Raw genomic sequence first — 10,024 nt, forward strand, 5'->3', positions numbered from 1 at the left:
GAATGGTGTCCGAACTTTAAATTAGAAGATTTAGATTTTAAATGCCCAATTTAGTTCAACATTCAGGCCCTACCACTAGAATTGAATCAGATTGAAATCATTAAATCAATAGGGTCTACTTGTAGTGAGTTCATAGGGATTGAAGCATTGTTTTAGTATTATAATAATGTGAAATTACTAATAAAGACTAAATTCAATCATTCTTTACATTTTCATAAAATAGTAATAACCAATAAGACAACTTATGATTTAAATCTATACGCATTCAAAGGAGAAATTTCAAAAATAATAAATATTGAAGACAATAATGGAATGAGATTTCAAAATATACCTCTTACCTTAGATTTTTAGAGTTTGTTTCCTACGATTTACAATCTAAGAAAGAAGATGGGTTATAGGTTCTTAGATCTGAACTCCTCTTTACAATCAAAAAGTAAGGATGGGCATTAGGATGATATGCAATATACATAATTAATGAATCAAGAGGAGGATAAGGTCAATCACACACCTGCTGCAAAGATTAAATCTATTATTATCACTGATCATATAAATTCTTCAGAATTGATTCAAAAGAATAAGGAAACAAAGAAGTATAGAGCTAAGAAAAACAAGAAAGTTTCGAAGAGAAGTTTGAGACAGGTGTCAAATCTAGCTGGGGAGGAGAATGTGACTAATAAAGAGGTAAAGGTGGATATGCATCAAAATTTGACAGCAAGCAATCTAAAAGGAGTTAAAGTAGTTTTTCCATCCATTTTGTACCAGATGACTCGTAATGGTTCATGCCGGAGAGAGTCATGTAATATGCTAAGCCTTTCAAGAGGGGGATAAACTGACATAAAAGATCCAATCATAGTAAAAAATACGGTAATAGGGGCCCCAGGGAAAGGTGATATAGTCGAGTTGGAAAACTCCTTACTGTTTGATCGACAAACAGATAGAGCAAAAAGCAATAGTCTATCAAAGTTAGAGAGGCAAATGGTGCAACAGCAACATACACAAGCTATAGAGGTTAAATCTGTGACTCCAAGCATTAAAGGTATCAACATGTCTTCAAAGTTTTGGCAGACTCTAGGTACATATACAAGAAAAAAGGGAAGACATATCCATTTCAAGAGAACTATAGAAATTTTTAAACAAAGATGTGGATATGAACTTAGAGGTAGAAATTTTAAATCTAGAAGATCAAGATCTAGATCAGTTAGCTGAGGAGCTAATTCAGGTATTCAACATTGATATTATTAGCTTCAGCATAGATTCCCAGAAGGAGGCTTTAATCCAAAGGATCCTCAAATTTGGAGGCAAAGATTATATAGTTGAAGATCTCAGAAGGGATTTATTAAAGATAGATATGGGAGATAACCTATTAAGATAGACTCAGAATTGTGGTAGCATATCACAGATAGACCAAGAAGCTAAGAGAGTTGAAAAAATTATCTTCGAAGAGATTAAGAGTATAGATGTAGAGCGGCCATGAATAGTTATTCAAAACATCAATGAAATTGAAAATGAAGAATTGGATAAACAAAATGACTTCAAAATATTGCCTGATAATAATCTGGTAAATTCACAGCTTCTCGAGATCCATATGAATCAGGAAGGTTTGAATTCACTAAGATTTGGTAGATCAAAAGGTAAAAGAGGTAGGAAATCTTTGAAGGAACTAAGAGAGGTAGATAGACTATGCAGAGAACAATAGAGGATAGATGAATTGCTAAATATTGGGAAGGGGAAGTGCCTTCCCAGGGCATCATGAGGATCACCACATGGAATGCTAGGGGTTTAAATGCCCTTAGTAAAAAATGGTTATTAAAACAAAATCTTAACTCTTTTAATTTTGAAATCATATTAATTTAGGAAACCAAATTGAATAATATTGAAGGTTTAAAACTTAATAAGATGTTAGTTTTTATGGAGTTTTTCTTTCTAGAGTCTGCAGGTGCATCTTGGGGTCTAGGTTTAATTTGGAATCCTAGGAGGGTAGACATACAATGCTTAGAATTAAGTAATAATTGGATAAGCACCATAGTGCAGTCTTAAAATAGATCTAAAATTTATTTTCATTAATATTTATGGTCCAATTAGTCATTTAGGGAAGAAAATTGTTTGGGATGAATTAAGCTCTATTTTCTATAATTATAATGATAGTCCCATTTTGGTAGGTGGTGATTTTAATACTATTTTAAACTTAGAAGAAAAGGTAGGAGGTTCGCAACATCTCTCTCACTCATCTTTAGATTTTAAAACTTGGAGTGGAAAACATAACATGATAGATGTTTCAATGAATAATGGTATCTTCACATGGAACAATAGAAGGAAGGGCCTTGCGTATATTGCTGAAAAATTAGATAGGTTTTTAATAATAGGTAATTTCGAAGATTATAATTTAAATTTTCATTCCTCCATCTTGCCAATAGCATGTTTTGAGCATTATCCTATTTGTTTTGAGCTTAGTGAACCATCAAAACCTATCAGGAACCCTGCTAAATGCGAAAAGATGTGGTTTCAAGACCCCAATTTTATTGATAATATTAGAGATTAGTGGAAACAAGCTAGATTTGAAGGTTCTAAGATGTTCATCTTTGTTACTAAACCAAAATGGTTAAAAGAAAAGATCCTAAGATGGAATAGAGAGAATTTTAATAATATCTTCAAAGAAAAGACGAAAATTGAAGAAAAATTTAAAAAGTTCAACTTAGAAATTATTACGCATGGTATGAACAATGAAACATATGCATTAGAAAAAGAACTCCTCACTAAGCAGGAAGATATCCTCTCCAAAGAAGAAATATTTTGGAGACAGAAATCATGAGATAAATGGCTAGATGAGAGTGACTGGAACACAAAATTTTTCCATAACTCCACCATTTATAATAGATCTAAGAACAAAATAACGAGTATGATTAATCAATTGGGTATTCGTATTGATAGACCACAAGAAATTATGGATAAGTTTGTATCACATTTTCAGGTGATATTAAATAATTATGAAGGATCCAATAGACTGGCTCAATCGAAAATGCTTAAATTTATTCCAAAAATAATCTCATCTGAGGATAATGAGTTAAATAAACCAATCACTTTGGATAAAGTAAGATCTATTTTTTTCAGTATGAATCCAGAGAAATCTCCTAGACCCAACAATTTTTAGGCCTTTTTCTTTCAAAAATATTGGGATATTGTGGGGGATGATCTGTGGCAAGCCATTGAAGCATATAGAAATGGAGGAGCTTTGTTGGCTAAAATAAATTACTCATTTCTCATGCTGATTCCTAAGAAGAATGGGCCAAAAACTCCAGGAGATTATCGTCTTATTGCTTTATGCAACACAATTTATAAAATCTTCTCTAAAATTCTAAGCAAGTAGGCTTAAAGGTTTCCTGCCTAATCTTATTTCTGAAGAGCAATCAAGTTTTGTCCTAGGTAGATCTATTCTGGATGGTATCCTTACTATTCAAGAAATAATCCACTCGATGTCAAAAAAAAGGAGGCATGTATGTTTATGAAATTAGATATACAAAAGGCTTATGACATGGTTGACTGACATTTTCTTTGTAAGGTTCTTGAAGCACTTGGATTTTCTCATCAATGGATAAATCTTATTTTCAAATTTATTTCTATCCCTAAGACTTCTATTCTTATTAATGGAACACCCAGAAGGTTTTTTTGAAATTTCAAGAGGAATTAGACAAGGAGATCCATTATCTCCTTCCCTCTTCATCATAATGGTAGAAGCATTTGGAAGAGCAGTTTCAAATGCCTACCAAAAACAAAAAATTATTGGCATCACTATTACTAGGAATATGCCCAATATCACTCATCAACAATACACAGATGACACAATTCTGCCTAGTAAGAGTACAATTTCTAAGGCTTTGGGTCTTAGTGATATCATTAAGTCCTATATGGGTGCCTTAGGTTAGAAGGTGAATGATGGCAAATTAGAGATTTATTTTTTGAATACTCCTTCTAAAATGGAAAATTGGATTTGTAGTATTATGGGTTATAATAAGGGGAAATTTCCATGTAAGTATTTAGGTATTTCTCTTGAGAAGGGGTCAAATTCCAGCAAAACCTGGCTGGATACGCTTGAAAAGTTGGATAAGAGGATAGATAGTTGGAAAGACAAGTGGCTCTCAAAGGCTGACAAAACTACCAAAATTACCTCAATATTATCAGCCATTCCTATTTTTCCTCTCTCTTGCCTTCCCCTTTCTAAGAATATGCTTTCAAAGTTTATATCAAAACTTAGGAACTTTCTTTGGAAAGATTGTGAAAATGAAAAAAAATTAGCTCTCATTAAATGGGATGATTTATGTAAACCTAAGGATCATGGGGGTTTAGGGATAAAGAATTTGCAATGGAAAAATGAAGCGTTAGGAGTGAAACTTATTTGGCATTTATACAATTAAAGAGATCATAAATGGGCCAAGATATTTTATAACAAATATCTTGATCTAGATGATCCACTTTCTCTATTCAGGATGAGAAACATTCCAAGAGGGTCAGAGTGTTCGAATTTTATGTCTAGATGTCATAAATTAATTTGTAAGTTCTTGACTTGGGATGTTGGGTTGGGGGATAAAGCCTTATTTTGGGAGGACTCCTGGGATGCTTCTCCCCCGATCTCTTCTTCCCCCATTCTTGTTAATCTCAAAAATAGGTTGATATCTCTATGGGCTGATAAAGTCAAGGATTATAAGATTAAGACATTTTTGGAAGGGTCTGAGCAATGGATTTAGTGACTGTTGGATGGGTTAGGGTTAGATCCCGATTCAGTTAAGGCTTATGAGAAGATTTTGTCGGATAGGAAGATTAAACAATCAAAAAGGTATGATGACCTCATTTGAGTTTGCTCTAAGGATGGTAAATATAGTGTGGAAAATGGTTATAAAGCCTTGGTCCATTCTCAAATTTTGAATCTAGTGGAGATGCCTCTCAAACTATGTTGAGATGCAGCTTTTCTCCCTAAGGTAGGATTCTTTTTGTGGCTTTCCCTCCAAAATAGAATTTTGACTGTCAATAGATTAGCCAGACTTGGTATTATAGGCCCTTCTTGGTGTGTGTTATGTAAGCATAATAATGAAGATGTGGATCATCTCTTGTATAGTTGTTCGTATGCACAGGCTTGTTGGGACTGGCTCAGGTTCCATCTTATGTGGTCTTCACCTTTGCCAAAATCTTTTCAAGATTTCCTTTTAACTTGGCCTACTAGCATGGTTCACAGTGTTTATAATAAGCTTTAGAGTATTTGTCCTTCGATTGTAGTATGGGAGATATTGAAGGAAAGGAATCATCGCATCTTTTGAGATTTTGAATTGAGTATGGAAGGATTACTTTTAAAAATAGAAGCATCTATTGTGGAGGTGTTGAACTCTCACCTTAGGAAATCCACTAAAGAAGAGGGATCCTTCTCTATCTGGGATGGTCTTATGAAAAATAATTGGCCTAATCTTACTAATCCACCTCTTGTATATTTGAAGAAAAGCAAGGAGGTGAGGGCTAGGTGCAAATGAGAACCACCCCCTTTTGGATGGTTTAAACTCAATTTTGATGGAGCTGCAAGAGGTAATCTGAGGGTGGCAGGTATCAGTTGCATAATTAATGATGACATTGGTAAGTGGGTTGCTAAGATAGCTTCACCCATTCCTCCTACCTCTAATAATCTAGCAGAATTAGAAGCACTAGATAAATGATTACAATTATGTATTAGTCTAGGATTGTCTAAGGTCATCATTGAAGGTGACTCTCAGATTATCCTTAATGCAGTCAAGAAGTGAGTAACTCCTAATTGGGTTATGAATTCCAAATTAAAGGAAGTCCTTATGCTCTTTGATTGTATCGAAGATACTCAAATCTGTCATATTTTTTGAGAAGGAAACCAAAAAGCAGATTGGCTAGCCAATAAATGAGCTGATGGAGTATCCTTTCAAATAGTTAACTATATGTAGTTCCTTTTAGCTAAATGTAGTAATGGCTGAAATAAAAGGCCGAGTCATGACTTTTAGTAAAGATAGAAATTAGGGCTTACGATGGGGTTGTCTGGGTTGATTTTTTAATTCTCTTCTTTTATATCCTTGCTTAGATTTCACAACTATCTACTATATTAATATCATTTTGGAGTTGTGATATGACTTGATTATTATAATGGTATTGTTCAATTGATCAGGTTGCAGTTTATGTGTTTTAGATCCTAGTAGTATCTGTGACTATTTTAGTATATTTTCTTTTCTACTTTATAGGTTAAGTAAAGGGTGGCCTTTCTTGGTTATTTAATTTGAAAGTAGTTTATTTTTCAATTTTATGAGGTTGAGCACTATATTAACAAAGATAGGAAATCAAACTTCATGGAATCTCTTTATGGCTAACTTTTTCAAGTTCACGTTTATTATGTTTTCTAACCTTGTGTTTGACTAAGCTTAGGAGGAGGGATGATTTTTTAAGGCGAGAATATGCCAACATTAAATTTGCTTCCAATTCTTGTTCAGATGAACAAAGATATTTGTGATGTAAAATGTAATCAAATCTTATGTGATTATTAGGGGAATGCCCCTGTATATGTTGTAAACTTAAATTTGTATTGATTAGTAGTATTTGACTGGGGTATGTCCCTTTAAAAATGTAATAATATAGGATGTCTGTCCCAGGCTAGACTTGAGGTTTTCTTCTCCGTTCTTTCCTACCAGTGCCCATTTGAATAAGGTGAAGCTATTGTATCTTATTTATTAAATTAATAAAATTAATCAGGGCCTTGGCCGTCTACCAATTTTTATATTAATAATAATAATTTTTAAAAAAGTAATAATTTAACTTTAATAGTACACATAGGCATAATATTCTATTTCTTACTTGACCAAGAAATCAACATAGGTTTCAGGAAAAAATATACCTCCACTTGCTCTCCTCCTTTCTTCAATACATCTATCCAGTCAACATATGCATAAGCCATCAATGTAAAGTATGATTTTTTGGGGTATCACAGTCCAAAGCTTCACTAGAATCATATTGAAATATTTCCATAGGACAAAAACATGCATGATATCAAATATGATAGAAGCCAAATATAAAAGTTCATCAATTATTGATATGCATTTACTTTCATTAGTCTTAAAGGTTCATAAATTTAAGTAATATAATTTTTATTTTAATATAATTAAATTTAGAATATTTAATTATATTATAATTAATTAAATATAATATATGAGTGAAATTAAAAACTATATAAAATAAAGATTAGAACATTTAATTGTAATATGATTTAATATTGTATAGATTTATATGATAATAAACATTGAATTTAACTTCAATTATATAATTATTTAATATTAATAGATAGTATAATATATATATAATTATATAATATCAAATAATTTACATTATTATGTAATTAATATCACTTTTTTTTGGAAGGCAATAAATTTTTAATAAAAATATTCTTAAATATTAATTACAATTACATATCTCTTTTTTGGAAGACAATAAATTTTTTAACACTAAATATTCTTAAACATTAATTACAATTTTTTTAAATATATTTGACTAAGATTTGGATTGAAATAAATCAAAAAATAATTTCATTTTTAGTTAAATATTTACTAAATCAATTATTAGGTATTCTTAACTTTTAAATTCTTAGTAATAGTTTGGTTGGTAGAGAGGAAAAAATGTTAAAAAAATAAATATATCCAATTATAAAATTGTAGAATAATTGTAATATTTTTATTTTATTGTAGAATTATATTTTATCATATTTTTAAAACATTTCTAGAAATTAGTTAGAAATAATAAAAACATTGATACATAGATTTTTATTTTATTCTTCTATTAGTATCTTATTTTATTTTATTTTAAAATTAAATAATCGAGAGAACAAAAAGAGGTACAGTATCAAAAGAGGGGAGGAGGCGAGCCTCAACCACCAAAATCAAAGTCCAACAATCAGCCTGAGTCAGCCAACTAACACATTAAGTAGCAGTGGTAACAAGATTACAAAAAGAGGAGACAAATAAGCTATTCCAAAACATCATCATGATCATCGAACCAAGCTGTCCATCCTAGCTCTCCTTCCATCCACACGACTTTCTTTTGCTCGAGAAGTTGAGCAAAGGAGTCATGTCTATCAAAAAAGGAGCCTCTGTTCGCATGTATTTCCTTGAGCAACTCCTTAAGAGCTTTTCCAAAAGCAGTATGGTTATCAAGAATGCTAGCCAATTCCAACCCATGCCTCATCTCATAAATGAACATAGTAGTGAGCCCATCATGGAGGAATCTTTTTAGCTTGTCCATCTCGAGCTTCATAATGTAGAAAATCTGCAAGACAATCTTAAAACAGATGAATTTCAAATGAAACAAAGTAAGGGATCTACCAATATCTTGAAATTTTTCCTCATTTCTACATTTCCAAATAAACCAAAGAATGTGAGAGGACAGAATATTCCAGAAAAAATTAGCATCCTTTTTAAGGCCAAATAAGTTGCCAAGAATGGTGCCTAAAATAGGAACATGATCAGCTATAGTATCTTATTTTAATTATGATGATATATATTTTAAAAATAGAAAGATTTTTTTTTTGTAAATGTGCAAAATATGGTGGTTGAAAGAATATTGTTAGATTTTTATTATCTTATTCTATTTTTTACAAATAAAAAGGAAAAAATTGTGAATGTGCAAAATGTAGTGGTTGAAAGAATATTGTTAGATAACTAGAGAATACATAATTGCTATAAAGTAGATACACACTAGCTTAATATCAACCGCAATTTTTTTTAGGTAAGCTTATTTATTTTGAAGCCTTGTTCTAACATATAATAAATACATGGGCACACAAATAACAAATTCATATTAGATTTTAGCGTCAAGAAATTTATTTGTGTTATTTTGGAGATTACTTCAACCAATGTTCTATTGAATATAATAGATAAATAGATCATAAAAATGTTATAGCATAAATATAATAAAAATTAAAAGAATGTTTAAAAATATGTTGAAAATATTTACATTCATAAATTGTCTATTGAAAATTTTATTAATTTTAATAATAACTACAACTAAATCAATTATAGTGGAAATTATTTCATATATATATATATATATATATATATATATATATATTCAATTAGTTAATAATTAAAATGTTATTTGTATGTTTGAAATGAAAATGACTCCCTCTATGCTAATGGAAATAGAAAAACAACATGACACATTTGGAAATGGAGGAAGGAAAAAAAGATACAATTATGCCATGTTCTCATTCTACCGCTTAAATCAATTTTCAGCGTAATTTTAAGTAGTAATGTGTTGCCATGTAAAATAAAAATTGCAGAAAAGGAAAATTTAGAATCTTTTTCTAGTTTTGTGGAGCAACTATTTTTTAGCAAATGAAAATAAACTATGAGAAAAGAGGGGGGCTGGAAATAAGTAGTGACTACTTATTGAAAAAAATGACACATGTCTTCACCACAAATTTTTCATCCTCTTTTTATTTGCCTATATTTTACTTTTCAGAATTATTTGCAAGAAAAATGATTAAAGAATGATTTAAAAATAATTTTTAGAACATGCTTAAAATTATGCAGCAAATATTTTGATCTATGGGGCCACAAGCTCCACAAATTGTGCCACAAAACAATGAGCAGCTGCTGCTAGCAAAAATAAGCTAAGTAGCTGTGACTATCCTCTAGACAAACATTTGAACAAATTTGAAAAAATCAAAAAAATTTGATCTTCACGAGCTTGATAGTTTGTAGTCGAAAACAACAAAAAATTTGACAAAAAAATGCTACTTCCTGAATCTGGGAAAAAAACAAGTTTAACTTTGTTTTGTCTTTTGTATAGTTTGGAAATTAACCCAGTCCTTAAAAATGAAAGGGAGCTTTAAAAAGAGAGAGAGAGAGATAAAAAAGACACAGTGATTGGATAGAAATAAAGATTCTAAATTTTTGAAACACATGCTGCAAGAAATGAGTAGAGTCTATTTCAAATTTAGCGGCAAGGTTAGAGCTACTATGGTTTGATACAAATATGTCAT

Source organism: Cupressus sempervirens, chromosome 5, assembly GCF_028749045.1.
Source record: "Cupressus sempervirens isolate cs-2001-9-10 chromosome 5, ASM2874904v1, whole genome shotgun sequence".
NCBI classification, from domain to species: domain Eukaryota; kingdom Viridiplantae; phylum Streptophyta; class Pinopsida; order Cupressales; family Cupressaceae; genus Cupressus; species Cupressus sempervirens.